Genomic DNA, 15,929 nt, shown 5'->3' with positions numbered 1-15,929 from the left:
CTCTGCACCCCTATGACAGCCTTTCCTCTGCCACTTCCAGGATACAGGTGCCATCAGAGCTGTAACTGGCCAGAAACTGCACTCTTGGGTGGGGTTTTTCCCCTGCTGACTGTGTAGAAGGGGGCTTAGGCTTTTGGTCATTGCAAGTGGCTTCTCCCAAACCAGCATGCTGCATTATCCCACAGCTGAGTTCCAGGGATAGTGCAGGTTAGGAAGAGGCTGGCTTTGCTTTAGATGACCTGGAGGAGGTGGAATGGGGACTGATTCTCAGGAGGGTGCTAGACCCTGCAGGTGCCTCTGCCCACAGGAGATGCACACCTTCAAGACACAAGGGATACAGCCAGCAACACCTATTTATTTTAAAAATAAGTAGGACTAGGCATGTAAAGCCTCCCCGGGTTCAATCCATAGTACAAAATAAATAAATAAATAAAGACACCCTAGTTTAAGATTAAAACCCATAAGGACTTCACCTCGCCCTTATAAAAATGTCTGGAAGATACTTTCTCTCTGCCTCTGAATCTCCTGGTCCTGCTGTGGCGCTGTGCCCCTGAGGAGGGGGGTTGTAGTCAGCACGGACTCCTGCGTCTCACCCTCTAGGTCTGTGTGCACTTGGCCTTGCTGTTCTGACCAGCTGAGCCTCGTGGACCCTCCAGGCCTGTCCTCGAGATGTGGGGCACCTGCTCGGTGTGAACAGGTGCACAGCTCCTCCCTCCATGCTGTTTCATTCCCTGATGCCCCTCGCTGCCTGGTGGTCTCTCGTTTGCTCACAGCCAGTTATGTGACGACGGCCTGGCTGACACTGTGACTCTGGGGCCTGGCGGAGGCTCAGGAGTCTTGCTCACGAACACACTGTCCTTCCTCTGGTTCACCCCCATCTCTTGCATTGTAGTTTGGGGCTGAATTCCGAAGATTCTCCTTGAACCGCCACAAGCCTGGCAAGTTTGAAGATTTCTACCAGCTGGTGGTGCACACCCACCACATCTCCAGCACCGAGGTGACCATCGGCTATGCAGATGTGCATGGCGACCTGCTTCCCATCAACAACGATGACAACTTCTGCAAGGCCGTCTCCAGCGCCAACCCCCTGCTCAGGGTCTTCATCCAGAAGCGAGGTATGGAGGCCCAGTTGCTCCATGTGTCAGCATCACTTATTAAAAACTTGTGGTTTGAGTTTTGTCTGCCATGGTAGGATCATGAGATTCTATTTCCTAGCCTGTAGGAGATTAAAGAAATCAAACTTTTTTCGTCAACATTAGCTTATTAGAACAACTTAACAATAGCTAGACTGTATTTTCCACCTTACATAGTGTTGATTTCTGTCTTTTAAGCACTGAGGAAAAAGTAATATTGATACTTTTAGTATTTTAACTGGAAGCAAGCAAATTCAGTAATGAAGTGGAATTCATCAGTAGCCTAAAAATGAAATTTGAGGGCACTAGTGTATGTTCCCCATGTCTTTCAGGATTGGAGCAAAATGTTAGCTTTAACTTATAACTTTGATTAATGTTTAGCACTGAAGGCCTCACTGAAACGATGTCATTTGATGAGAACATAAATGACTAGCTTTGAAGGGGGTGGAGGCCGGATGCCTGCTCGTCTGGGACCACATGCGGCTCGCATCCCACAGTGCAGTTTAGACTGTTTCTTCCTCAAGAAGCCTGGGAGAACCTTGTCATTTCAAAATAACCTGCTGGAGGAAGGAATGAACTGCAAGCAAAGCTTGAAAATGGGAAAATGGCATGTTTGCGATTAATTTAGCTTATATGGACAGGGTAGACCTATGTTGACATGAAGAGGGTGTTCTCCCTCCTGGGACAGACCTTCTGTGTGCACAGTGAGCACTGACTGCCTCAGAACAGAGTGACCTGGGACCCTTGCAATGTGGCACTACAGCACTCTGCATCTGCAGTTATAGACTTGCTTGTAGGTGTCTCTCTGAGAACTTAGAAAGGGCTCCATGAGCACAGACCAGAGGAAGCTGCATGGGGGTGAGAGGGGAGTGCTCAGGTGTGGGAGTTGGCCACTGGCTTTGCATCTGCAGGTGAGGCTCTCTGTGTCCGGTACCTTAGTGTTCTTGTTTGCAAAATGAGTTGTCAGTGGTACAGTCACAACACGCTGAGCAGTGTGCTAGCGTACAGTCTGTGCTCTGCAAATATTAGCTCTTCTTGTTATTCCCACTCATGGCAATGGGGGGACAGCAGGAGACCGCTGACCTCACAGCAGGCTGACTCACAGCCATGAGATCAAAGCCTCTGCATCTGCAGTCTTGGCTGAGCCTGCAGGCCCTTCTGATGGTTTGGGGCGCCAACATAGGCCTGCCTTCCTGACAGCGGCCAGGGCTACTGCTGGGGAGCAGGACCCTCAGTGTTCCTTGAATGGCTCTATGTAGCTTCTGGCATCCCCTTATTCTGTTCTCGGTGGTGGCCACCCCCTGCCCAGCCCATCCTGGGAGGGGTGCCTGCACCCCACTGCCCCTGCCTGGAACTCTCTGCCCTTCACATCTCTCAGGAACCTGGACGCTCTCTTGCCTTCTCAGGAAGGCTGCGCTCCGTCTGCTCTGATCAGCTCACACGGCTCTCCATCTGCTTGGCTCTCTTAGTTTGCTCTCTTTTTCTCTGATTGATTACTTATTGATAGCTATCAGGGTGCTGTCCATCTTCACCAGACCCCACGCCCATGGAGGTTGTTACTGGCTGTGCCCCAGCAGCCCCAGGTCACAGTCTTGCTCACCAGGGGACATGTGTGAAAGCCCTGGGAAGACAGCTGTGGACATGGGCTTCATTGTGCATCCTACGTTTTGCCCCTGGCTGCAGGGTGGGGTTGAAGCTGGGCAGAGGTTGGCCTGAGCAAGGGCTACCACTGCTGGGTCACTAAGCTGAGGCAATATGGGCCCAGGATTGTCCCCTGGCCCCTCGTCCCTGCTGGGGTGTTCATAGCTTTCTTCTCACTCTCCTCAGTGGGTTCTAACTGGAGATGACAGGCAGGGCAGTAGCTAGGCATTGGACATCCAGGGACAGCCAGACACCTGGCATCAGGACAACCTCGTGTCAGGACAGACTTGCCGGTCTGCCCCTCAGAAGACTGGTGACTGAAGTGGTTGGGTCCTGAAGCCCCGAGGTTGGGGCTCACAGTTCACAGCCTTCTGGGCATCAGCCGTGAGAGGCCAGCTTCTGTTCACCGTCCTACACAGCATCCACACCAGAGTGTCATGCTGTCACTTTCCACACCGATATATCTTATTAAATATGTTTATAGTCACAAATGAAAAGTCAGCATCCTCCTAACACCTACTGAAATAAACCCCCAGCCGTGCTTACAATATCAGACCACTACTTACTAATCTCTTCCCTCAAACCACACAAAGACATAACTTCAGACTGACATCTCTGGCCACCTAGGTGTAAGCCCAGCAAACAGTGGAATGAGGACCACACCCACCCCACAAGGACCCTAGTATGGTGCTCACATTCATTTCACAACAGCCAAAGGGCGGACACAACCTGGTGTCCATCATGGTAAATGAACAGACAGACTGTATGCATGCAATGGAACGTGATCATGAATAAACTTCCAATCAGCTGAGGGCACTGCACCAGATGTAGGTTACTTTGAGACGGCTCCTACTGTCAATCCTTGCTCAGGCCTCTGTATTTGCAAATTTACCTGCTTGCTAAAATTTATTTGTAGCCCCAAATCAATACTCACTGTGGTTTTGTAGTCCCGTGAGCACATGCACAAAGTGATAAGAAATTCAAGTGGCCGATTTGCACATTCCCAACTGAGACCGACAAGAGGTCTCTGCTCCTCATTTGCTCATGCTATAGACCTCGCTCTGCTGATTCAACAGCACACTTTCCACATTCCTGCATTTCTTCTTACGATCCTGCTGCTGAGGGAGGCCCAGGCACAGGACTGAACCATCCAGCACCTCAGCACAGGTGGCTGCTCTGCGCCTCAAGGGGAAGTCGTGTGCCTGGAGAAGCTAAGATCAGTTGTGCTGCCTGAGTTCTGCGTTGGTGAGGCTGCGGTGCATCTTAAACCAGGTGTCTTTAAACAGAAAACAAGGTGATGTATTGGTGAGTTGGTAACAGTGCTGTGCCCAGGGGTTGCAGGTACCAACCTGTCATTCCTCAGGACCCACAGCTCCATGTTCGCTAAGAACCTTGAAGGACAAGGGTCAGTTGTATGTGAAAAACCCAGGATGGCCTGTCCAGAGGGATAAAAGGAGAGGAGAACTGGGACAGATCACTTCTTGGGGTGACCCAGATGTTCTGGACCTAGAGGCTTCCGGACACATGAATCCATGCTACATCTCAGTAAGGTGGTAGAAGAGAGCCAGGCTGGCCAAGACAGTGGCTCAGAGCACAGCCTGGTCCAAGCCCTCGCTGGGTCGGCTCAGGGCCTGCCTCCAGCCTTCACCTCCCAAATTTAGCCACCCTCGCCACGTAAGAACTTTGGTTCTCTAATCATCATGTTTGTTCAAAGTCTTTAAAAATCATCTCTTCCCCTACTAATTAGAACCCCTGGTACGTGCCCAGGGAGCTCTCCTGGTTGTAGGAACCCCTGCTAGGCCCAGATGTGAGCTTGGCCCAGGTGTGCACATGGCTTTCTGTCCTCTGTAGGGATGCAACGTGCACAGCCCAGTAGGATTCACAGCCAAGTCATTTTGTCACCAGGAGAGATCAGGTATCTTCACATCTTGTATCTTAAATGTCATTTACAGTAATAGTCATTTAAAAAACACAGTACATGTTATTATTAATGTGTTCATAAGAAAGCACACACGGTCTTGTATCACACTGTTGATATTCTGATGGTTGTTTCCCGTGTAATCCCCCGTATTTTACTTTATGCTTTTAAAACATTAGTTCAAAAAGTATTCCTAAGCATCATCAGATTGCTCTAGGGCTGGTGGGTAGCACATACAAGGCCAAGTGCTGGTAGGTGTTTGGGACCCATTCTCTGTGCCCCTGCCACCGCCTGCCCTCCCCAGGGACATTTGCAAAGCTGGCTCAGCCAGAGAGCACAGGGCCAAGACCAGCAGAAGAAACTCAGTGTCTCTATTTTTAGAATAAATAGAATAAACAGGAAGTACAGATACTAACAATTCACCACTCAAATAAACCCTTCAAGCACCAGCAAACCCATGGTCTTCATACTTACCTCCATGCCCTGCCCAGCCAGAGGGGCATGTTGCAGGCATGCCAGCATCTGTGACTGCCTGGGCATTCAGGGCACTCTGTTGGGCTCCTAGAATAAGGAGAGCACATTTGTAAATCTTGAGATTTATCAGAATTTGCATGAAGGTGAATTTGTGTGTGATTTCTCTTAAGTGAGTTGCTTGGAAGAGTAATAAGGAATGATCTTCAGATTAAAATGTGTAGACAGCTGGGAATTTGATACAGACCTGACAGAGCGTCTGAATTCAGGCACATGAACCCTGCTCACATTTTTCTTGGATTCCTGTGTGTCTGGATCTACACTGGGGGCTGCCTCCTCAGCAGGAGGCACCCAGCAAGCTGTCAGAATTGTTTCGGACCCCTTCCCACATGGCTCTCAAGAACTGCCTAGAGTCTCAAGGTGCTGCTGCTGACCTAGCCTCGTGTTCTTGAGCTCATGGGGACAGGCCAGAAGTCAGGTTGTCACCCCTCTACAAGGCTCATGAGCCTCTGCTGCCACAGATGCCTGGAAGTTGGCATGTTTGGAAGATTTCTTCTTCTTTTTTTTTTTTTTTTTTCAAATAAAAAAAAGGGCAAAAAAGCCTCCCACTGCTTCCTGGGAGGCTTCTTCCCATTGCTTCTGTGTTCTGTCCGTGGGAACGTGGGGAACACAGCGCGCCTGCAGTCTCCCTGCAGTGGGCCGCGAGAATGTGCTGATGCAGCAGGCCAGAGTGGCAGGGCCAGAGGCACTCGTGACAGAGGAATGAGGGGCCCGGCACTTCTCAGCCCCCACTGTAGACATGCAGCAGGCTGCGCCTGCTTCTAGCTGAACCCCTGGGGGCTGCTCTCCAGCAGCCCAGGTGTGGCACCTGCTGTGACATGATGACAGCCCATGTTCTCTGCCTTGGCTCTTCCTTCCTTCCTTCCTTCCTTCCTTCCTTCCTTCCTTCCTTCCTTCCTTCCTTCCTTCCATACTGGAGATTGAACCCAGAGGTGCTTAATCACTGAGCCACATCCCCAGCCCCTTATTTATTTATTTGCTTGTTTATTTATTTATTTTTTGAGACAGAGTCTCTCTAAGTTGCTCAGGCTGGCTTTGAACTTGCAATCTTCCTGCCTCAGCCTCCTGAGTCATTGAGATTACCTGCATGTGTCACCACACCCAGCTGATTCTTGCTTTTTAAATTCAATGTATCTTCCATTAACACTTCGTAAAACTATTTTGTTTTTAAAAATTCCTTTCTGTCCATTCTTTTAAAAAATTTTTTTTCAGTTATAGATGGACGCAATACTTTTATTTATTTATTTATTTATTTAATGTCGTGCCAAGGATTGAACCCCGTGCTTCACACATGCGAGGCAAGCACTCTGCCACTGAGCCACAATCCCAGCCCTCTATTCATTCTTAAATATTTGTGAAAGGAAATCTAGGTGACACGGAAGTCCGATCCCAAGGTCACATTTGTGACACTCATGGTGGTGAAATCACCCTGGCCTCTTGCTGTAACAGGCAGCTGGAAGTGGTTTTGTGGAAGGGGCTGTCGTGGATGCGACGGAGATGGCTCTGGCTGGGCTCTGTCCTTGGTCCTGTGGTGGACTCCCTTCACCCCTCCTTCTGTGGTGGGCACTGGTCGTGAGAAGACAGGAATGCCGTGGGTCTCTTGCTGACCACCCTTTAGACCGCCCCAGTTCCTCCTCGTCAGCAGCTGTGTGAGCACATTTATGTACTCACCAACTTCTCTCTTGGAGTCAGCTGGTAGATGGCTCTTGCTGGGTTAGAAGCTTGTGTTTTAAACAGAGATACTTACTTCTGGGATTCCTCTCCTTGGCAGGGCATTAGAATAGCATTTGAATTGGTTCTTCTTCCTTTGAAAAAAGATATGTCTTTGAAAACTGTCACTGTGGCTTGGAAACCCATTGTCTGGGATAAATTTGCTGTCAACTTGGCCAAAGTATTGAATGGCTTAAAATTGTCATTTTTTTTCCTGCCACCCCAGAGTGGCTCGTTGTGTGAGGATGAACATGCTTATTATCTATGTCAATTTTGGGCTTTTTTTTCAGGTTTAGGCAATAATAAGCTGAGCCAAAGTGATTGGCTTTCAGGTCACTGTGGTAGCAGGATTTGTCTTTGAAGTGAATCTTTTAAAACCCAAAGCAACATGCTTCTCAGAGAATGTAACAGGGGTTGTTTTTGGGGTGGTTAGGGTTGTGTGCTGGTGGAAAGCTTCAGCCCTCTAAGAGGCCACTTAGGCAAACCCATACCTACCACCACCCTGCAAGACCATACCACCAGCCGTGGCACAGCACAGGAAAGCACCAGGTCTCTGGCCCCACTGGAGTCTTGTGGGCGGACTATTCAGGCACAAACTGGACATTCATTCTTGACTCCCTGCATGCCTACTGGCCACTCCTCAGGTGTGCTAGCACATGGATCGGGACTGCCCAATTGGATCAGCTGTGGCAGTACACGGGTGCTCAAGGACCACATGCATGGCTACTGTGGTGCACAGATCAGGCATGACTCCTGCTCTCCTAGCACAGGTCCCTGCTGACTGGAGCCAACCACTAAGTAGATGAAAATTGAACAGCACAACATCAGCAAATGCGAAGGGCCACCCCTGCTGTGATACAGAGTCTGGGGGCCACTTGCAGAGCAGGTGCGTGAGCAAGGACTCTTGAGGGACCCAGCTGACACCCCTGGGTGCTGGGCCTGGCTTCAGGGTACAGTCTTGCTGTCAAGAGTTTCCATCACGGGCTTTGTGGCTGAACCCCTGGTCACCCATGTGCCTGCCAGGGACCACATGTCTGAAAGGCTGGTGAGAGCCTGCAGTTGGGAGGTGTGAAGAGACTTCTTATCCTGCATGGATGGTGGAAATCCAGCCTCACTCACTGTTGGGGCTGGCAGAGTGGGACATGCAACCCCTCAGGTGGTCTGAGCTGTCCAGGCCCTTGTCAGGGTTGCTAGGCACAGTGCCAGCCCAGGTTGTTTGCTGAGGTGATTTTCCAGAGGCCAGGTTCTTGTCTCGCCCCCTTGACCTGGGTGTCCACAGCCCAGGCTGCACCTTATGCAGCATCCTCCGCAGAAAGTACAGCCGTAGGCACTGCTGGCCATCGTCCCAGAGCTGACTTCTTGTGCTGACTGCTCATGAGCAGTACCTGGACAGGCTTGTGCTATACCCTGCAACCACAAAGCTGGGAGAAGTGTCCAGGCTGCAGTCAGCTACAGGCCTGCCTCATTTATTAGGCATCTGCTGCATCCTGGGGACATACAGCCAAGCCCTGGTTCCTGACCTAAAGGGACCTGCAACTGCAGGGTGTCCCCTAGTGGCAGGTGCGGGCCATGTAGATGAGAAGCAGGGAGCAAGGCGAGCGGTGGAGATAAGAAGGCAGCCCGATCAGACAGGTCCGGGGGCTTTTTGAGGAGCTGTGCCAGACCCAGTGCATGATCGCTGTGGGGTGGCCGAAGGACTTCCGGAACGCCCATGGCCACACAGGCTCTGCTGGCTCTCAGTCCAGCCCACCCTGTGATCTGGCCTGGGCAGGACTCTCCAGGGAGGAGCAGGGCAGTCAGCCCAATAGGCTGCTGGGGGTGGTGCCACCCTACCTCTGCCAGGTGTCCAGGGCCTGTTGCTGCTCTTGGGTGCTGCCTCCTGGGAGCCTGCTGGACACTGAGCTCACGGCTGGAAGGTGTAGAGTACTTCTCCTTTCCGTCTCTCTCCTTTAATCCCCAAGCTCCAGCTGACGTCAGCACCCACCACAACTTCTCCACCCCTCGCCTGGCCTCACTGCCATGTGGACTCCTGGGCCTGGCCCAGGACCAAGGCTGGGCTGGCCAGGCCTCTGAGCTGGTCTCCTGCCCACCCTCCTCCTCATGCTCAGTTTAGGAAGCAGCAATGTGGTCCTGATAGCTGGCCCCAGGAGAACCTCTGATCAGTCCCGTCAGGCACACAGAGGCCTCTGTTACCAAAGCATTGGTTCCTAGCTACTGTGAGGCCCTACACCAGAGCCTCAGGTTGGGCCTGCGGTCTGGACCCTCCCACCCTTGAACCAGCATCCTGGGGGTGAAGGTCGTAGCTCAGCTTCTCCATGACTCAGGCACACAGAGGGTCATGACCTGCTACCCAAGAATATGGAGATGCATCTAACTGTAAACCACGGGCTCTCTTCAAGTTACATGACGCTCACGGCAAACCACATTGCATGATTCTTCACATTTAGCACATGATGAAACCGAGACTTCAGGAAGTCAAGCAGCAAAGCTCTTCTCAGCTAAAGTCTGGATTTCTGTGGCATCCCCACTCTCCGCGGCTTCTACAGTGCCTTCATGATGGCTCAGGTGTGCTGGCACTTCATTTCTCAAGAGGAGACTTTCCCTGCAGCTCAGAACATCAGTCAGCTTAGGAGCTGGAGTAGCCCCCGTGACCACATCATTTCTGTAGGAAACCAATATTCCCAGGAGAGCCACTGTTTACCATGCCCGAGTGTAGAGAAGGTCATGGCAGAAATGATTTACCTCGACTGGCTTGGAGTCCAGAAGCATAAATATTTCCACAGTGAACTCTTCGTTTCCAAAAACGTAAGCAAGATCTGGATTTCCTCTGGCACAGCAGTTTCTTTTCCTGTTTTTGCCCTTATCTCTGTACTTTCACCTCCCCTGCTGGAAAGGGACCACTGTGGAGGTCACCATCTGCAGCATGTGGCACCTGTCCCTGGTTCTCATCCACCCGAACCATCCTGTGGCACTAGTGAGCACAGAGGTGTGGAGTGTGTGCCCGGCCTGGTGTGGAGGGCCATGTGCTAGGTGAGTCCACCCATCACCACCCCCAGAAAAGTGGGGATGAATGCACTGACTTTATCATGCCACAGAGGAGAGTGTTAAAACATACTGCTAATAAAAATTAGTTACTTTTCATAGTGGCAAAATAGGCACACCACAAAAAGAACCCTGCTAGCCACTTCAGGTACTTTTCAGTGGTGCTAAGCACATCCACCCTGCAGCTGTCACCACCACACACCTCCCGTCTTCCTAGTGTTCCCAAACGCCAGAAAGTAGCTTGATGCCTGTAGGGACCGATTTGTATAAAACATCCATGGGGCATTTTTTATTACTGCTATCCACAGCCTTGTCAGACATTTTAAATCAAAAGTGAGGAATCACACTCCTCCAAAAGAAAGATCACTTGAGGAATAGCAGTCTCTTGCTCAGGAAGCACTGACCCCTGAAGAGACCCCAGGCTTCCTGGCTGCTGTGGCACCTCCCCTCCTGCTCACTGGTGGCTTCTGCTGTGTGGAGTGGGGGGCACTCATGGGAAGCCGAGCACCTGGGAGGTGACTAGTCGGCAGCCTGCATTGTGCTTGGGGAGCCAGGCTGCTTGCAGGCTCCTGTCTGGGTGTGCAGGGTGCCTGCTTCCTGATCCACTCCTGCCTGCCCTGTCTGAGCCCCTGAGGACACGGCCTGGGCAGTGGGTTCTCTGGGGTTCCAGGCCTGGGCCGTGTTTGTTTGGAGCGCCCTGGAAAACCGCAGTGCTGGTCCTTCCAGAAGGAGCCCCTAGGCCTTCCCTCCAAGCCCTCTCCTCTGCCTCCCAGGAAGTGAAGGGAAGCAGGACTGCCCAGGCCCAGGCCCGGTGCAGGAAGTGCCCTGCCCAGGGCTGGGAGGGTGGGGTGCTGCAAGCAGGGACCCTCATCTCCAGGCTGGAGTGCTGGTCTTCCTTCTTGGCCACCCTTCCAGCTTCTCTGGCTTTCTGCACCTCATGTGTGGGGCTGGCATCGAGGGGTCTGCCCTCCCACCCCACCCTGGTCCCCATCTGGGTGATGGGCTTCAGGTAGGGTGACTCCTGTTGAGGCCTCACCTTGGGGATTCTACACAGAGCCGCTTCCAAATGACAGCCGAACCGAGGCCTCACCAAGCTGGAGGCCAACCTGATGGCCTCATGGGGACACCAGGCTTAGAGACACCCAAAGAGCATTTGTTGATACTCTTGCTCTCTGGAATGAGCAGAGGGTCCCCTCAGGGCGAGTCTCTTCTGCCTCAGCCTTGCCAGCCCACCACCCTCCAGGATTTCCAGTGATTCCTTAAAGATTCAACGGGACTCTTCTTGTAGTTCACCACGATCTTCTTGTATGGTGAAAACCATATTTTTGACGTTCAGGGTGGAGCTGATACCTGTGACCACTTTGATCCCGGACTCAGGAGGTTGGTGGTACTTGACTGAAGCAGCTCTTCCTGACCCCACAGCTTCAGCAGCAGGGAGCTCTGTGGCCCTCGTCAGGTGTCTGTGCCTAGACACGCACTTGACCAACCCAAGTCTGCTGCTGTGTCAGAGTCAGGAATGTCCTCTCCTGCAGGCCTCGTTTGCCAGGCCAAGTCTGAGCCCTGATCTCTGGCAGATGTGTCCATATCTCTCATAAGCATTTCTAGACCTGGCTTTCTTTTTCTTTTTCCTTATTTGTGGTGCTGGTGATTGAACCCAGGTGTATCCACCCTGAGCCACACTTCAGGCCCTTTTTATTTTTTGAGACAGGGTCTCACCAAGTCACCCATGCTGGCCTTGAACTTGGAGCTTCCTGCATCATCCTCCCGAATCGTGGTCACTCCAGTGTGACCACCCCACTTGGTAGACTTGGTTTGTTTATAGACCAAGACATAAATGGTGTAAGGGCCTGTCCAGCAAGTTACTTGAGAGCCCCTGCAACTGAGCTCCCTGAAGTTCCTCGGTTGCAGCAGATCTGTGTCTGCGTGTCAGAACACCAGAGGCTCACGTGGAGCCTGCAGCCACCAGCTGCTGTGTGGACTCGGGTGTGTCCTATAATGGTTTCTTTTGCTGGTTTTCCTATAGGTTAGTGGAGCCCAGAGAACTGCGAGGAGGGAAGGAAAGACAGATAGCTGCGGGTGGCCTGGTGACTAAGTGAGAACACAGATCTGTGTCCACAGCAATATTTGCATAAATAGACTCTGGAACCATCCAAAAAGCAGGGAAAGCCAGCCTCGGTGGTAGCTGTGGAGTCCATGAATGCCAGTGGCTTGGGGCTCCCTTGGGGGGGTGAAAGCACTCTACAATTTGAGGTACTGAGTGTTGCCCATCTCTGAAGGTCATTGCACCACGGTTAAAGCAAGGACCTCTGGCAGGTAAATCAGCTCTACAGGGAGTTTCAGCCGAGTGTTCCTGTGGTACTGAGAGGTCCTCACCCCAGCCCTGCTCCTGGGAGAGTCCACTCTGACAGGACTGGGGGGCCTCTGGGGAGATGCTGGGAGACCGCTCTCAGGGCTGTGAGCCAGGCAGTTGAGCTCAGTCTGGAGCTGCCAGGTCCTAGGCTTCTGCCATGCCGCTGAAGTGAGCAGCCCTCTTGGTGGATTCAGGAGAGGGACGTTCTGCCTTTGGCATTTTGTACTGACCTCACGAAGGGCCACAGAAGCATCTGCCAGTGACCTCCACACACAGGGCCCCTTGTATTTGTCTTAGCCTGCACCTCCATGTGGAGCCCCACAGCTGAGAACCTTGCTGATGCTCCCAGCCTTTCACGGGGTCCTACAGTCGCGTTGGCTGGTGGCTTAGCACAGTCATGAGAAATGCTGAAGTCGGCCTCCCCTAAGTATGGGCTTTTCTGCCAACAGTTATTTTCAGTTGTTTCAATTACAGTTGTGCTCTCTGGTAACCACTGCAGTGGTGCATAAATGCAGGCTGAATCACAGCGGGCCCACAGAGTCAGCTCTGGGGTGGGAGAACACATAGACAGCCCCGGGAGGAGTCCGGCCCAGAGCCTGTTCCTCCAGCACACCTGAGGCCACTGTGTTCTGGGGCCTGGTGGGGCCACCACCCACTGGAAGTGGGAAGCTGTGGGCTGCGTGCCACCCCAACTCTCCTGCAGCCCAGAGAGTGCTGGCAAGGCCCCACCCACCTCTGCCCTGCTCCTCCTCAGGAATTCTGGGGTGTGTTTCCTTTTGCCTTCAAGAGTGAGGGGTGGGAAACAGCAATTCTTCCTCTAGCAAGGTGGGAGTCAGGAGAGGCTGAGGGCCCCTCTTCTGGGTTCACATCAGGAAGGGTATAGGGGACGCAGACTGTAGAACTCATGACCGGTGCTGTTTTGTGCCTGGAAGAGGGATTTGGGGAGGAAGGGGTGGCAAGAGGAGGTACCAGGTACTCAGATCTGCATTACAAAACTTGGTTGTTGAGGAAGCCGGGTCTCTGTTCCTGAGGGCCCCCTGGGGTCACTCTGTGACCTCAAGTCGCTGACACCCCACACAGGGGCCTGCAATTTGCACTCCTGTGTGCCAAGGCCAAAGCAGCACAGACTGCAGCAGAGCCAGGGAGGGAGGGGAACTGCTGCCCCGGGCATCCCCCTGCTTCGGTTGAGCTGACTGAGAGGGCTTCCCCACCCTCTGGCCCTCAGAACCACCAGGTCCTGCTCACTGGACCAGCCTGGCCCTCATACAGCACCAGCGCGGAGCCCAGAGAGTGAGTCTTGCTCTGTAGCTCTAAAGGCACGTGGTCCTGGGCAAGTCATCCCAGCCCCCTGGGCTAGGGTTCCCAAATCAGTTGAACATTGGTCAGGGAGGGTTAACTCTGGCAGACTCTCAGAACAGATCTCAGGGGTGTCAGCGACTCAGTGTTCAGGAAGAAAGGCACCCCTGGAACACAGCAGGCATATCCAGACGGGAAGGAGTGGAGAAGGTGGGGCTGGGGATTCTTGCTTAGCACCAGTGAAGGGGCCAAGCAGTCCTTCTACCACTCCTGGGGGTGATCAACGAGCCACTGAGGCCGCCTCCGGCACGCTGCATGTCCTCCTCACAGAAGCGTACCTCAGGTGAGGTCCACGGTGCATCAAGATCACACAACATCCTTGCAGGATACCGGGTCCATCCACTTGGAAGCAAAATTTTAAAACCAGTAAAACCAATGTCCCATAGTACAATTCTCACAGGAAGGAGCTTGTCCTGGGCTGCTTCAGCTCACCAGGCTGGAGCAGAACATGCACCTTGAAGGCCAGAGAGCTTGGAGCAGGCAGAGCCATGTCCTTGGGAAGAAGACCCCAGCCTCAGGCCCTGCAGAGGAGATCCATTATGCCGCCACAATTTCCTAAGACACTTTAAACACCAGAAGTGAGAAGATGTGGTCAAAAAGCAGGCTTGGAGGTCTGAGTAAAATTGTATGTTTTTGTTGTTGTTGTAGATGGATATAATATCTTTATTTTATTTAGTTATATGCTGTGCTGAGGATTGAACCCAGTGCTTCACACATGCTAGGCAAGTGCTCTACCAGTCAGCCCCAGCCCCAGCCCTATATGTAGTTCCATATAAAACAGTGGGAAGGCATAGCAACTGCAGCCAGAGTGCCATCAGCCTATGGTGAGGAACAGCAGCAGCAGATCAGTTGTGCATGCACACCTGGAATGTGTGTATGCAGTGGTGTGGGAGCTGGACCACTGTGCCCAGGGCCTTTGGTCCTGTGCCTGGAATAAGTTCGCTTCGAGGTATTGCCACATTCAGGTAGCTTAGGCTGTAAGTCTAAATAGAAAACAAAGATCATGAAGGTTAATTTGCTTTAATTAAAATGAATTTTACGATCATTTCTTGGCACATCGCAAGCTAAATCACCTTCTGAGTGTACAGTCAGCCACTCAGCGAGCTCGTGGAGAAAGCTGCACCTGTGCATCCGTTTCCCGCATGCCACGTCCTCCTCAGCCAGGCTCTGGCATTTGTGCCTTGCTGTGGTGCTCAGCAGAGCTCAAGCATGCCCAGCACATGGTGTCCTGGACTGCATGCTTTCCTAATACACCAAGCGTGCCCAGCACATGGGTGTCCTGGACTGCATGCTTTCCTAATACACCAAGCATGGCCAGCACATGGGTGTCCTGGACTGCATGCTTTCCTAATACACCAAGCGTGCCCAGCACATGGGTGTCCTGGACTGCATGCTTTCCTAATACACCAAGCGTGCCCAGCACATGGGTGTCCTGGACTGCATGCTTTCCTAATACACCAAGCATGGCCAGCACATGGGTGTCCTGGACTGCATGCTTTCCTAATACACCAAGCGTGCCCAGCACATGGGTGTCCTGGACTGCATGCTTTCCTAATACACCAAGCATGGCCAGCACATGGGTGTCCTGGACTGCATGCTTTCCTAATACACCAAAAGGAGCAGACCTCCTCGAATGGCAGCAGGAGCAGGAGCTGGAGCTGAGGCAGGTGCACACCTCGCGAGTGCCCCTGTGTGGGTGCTGACTCCAGTCCTTGGCGCACACCCAGTTCCTGCCATAGCCGCCTGCCCTGTCTCCAGATCAGAGCACCTGAGAGTGGCCCATGGGACACATCAGCACAATCTGGCTCAGCTTCTCAGCCGCCATGTTCTCCCCAGAGGCCTGAGCCTTTACCTACTGCTCCCCCAGCAGGCTGTCATATGACTGGATCTCAGAGGGATGCTGACCACCAGCCCTAGGCAGCTTTGAGGCCCGGGGGCTGCATCTCCCATGCAGCAAGAGCCTCGTGTACAGCTCCTGCGGGAAGGAGGTGAACTTGTATGGCTGGGCAGATGCTGTTCTCTCAGGTCTGCCCAGTGGCAGGGGCCAAGAACTGATTGCTTTCTACCTGATAAAAGAGTCTGGATTCCTGTCACCTCCTCCTGTGGCTTCTTTCTGCCTTATATGAAAAGAAGGTGTTTCACTTGTCAGTTACATGTCAAGCAAAGGTGCATTTGCCACAGTGAAGTGGCACTGGCAGATGACTGACAGGGTCTGAGAGAGTCGGCATTTACCTACAGTAAAGGATGA

The 15,929-nt window shown here is 52.5% G+C and overlaps 1 protein-coding gene across 1 annotated transcript in view; it reads left to right on the top strand.

Annotated features, from left to right (window-relative positions):
• Positions 1 to 504: 504 nt before the first annotated feature.
• The window catches only part of Pard6g (par-6 family cell polarity regulator gamma), a 32,487-nt gene continuing 17,062 nt past the window's right edge, over positions 505 to 15,929 (top strand). Inside the window, exon 1 of the mRNA XM_048806700.1 lies at positions 505 to 1,115. The gene's annotated coding sequence lies outside the window, so the exon portion shown is untranslated. The remainder of the gene's footprint in view (positions 1,116 to 15,929) is intronic.

Source organism: Marmota marmota, unplaced genomic scaffold, assembly GCF_001458135.2.
Source record: "Marmota marmota marmota unplaced genomic scaffold, marMar, whole genome shotgun sequence".
In the NCBI taxonomy this organism is placed as follows: Eukaryota; Metazoa; Chordata; class Mammalia; order Rodentia; family Sciuridae; genus Marmota; species Marmota marmota.
This window is presented reverse-complemented; position numbering and strand designations above follow the sequence as displayed.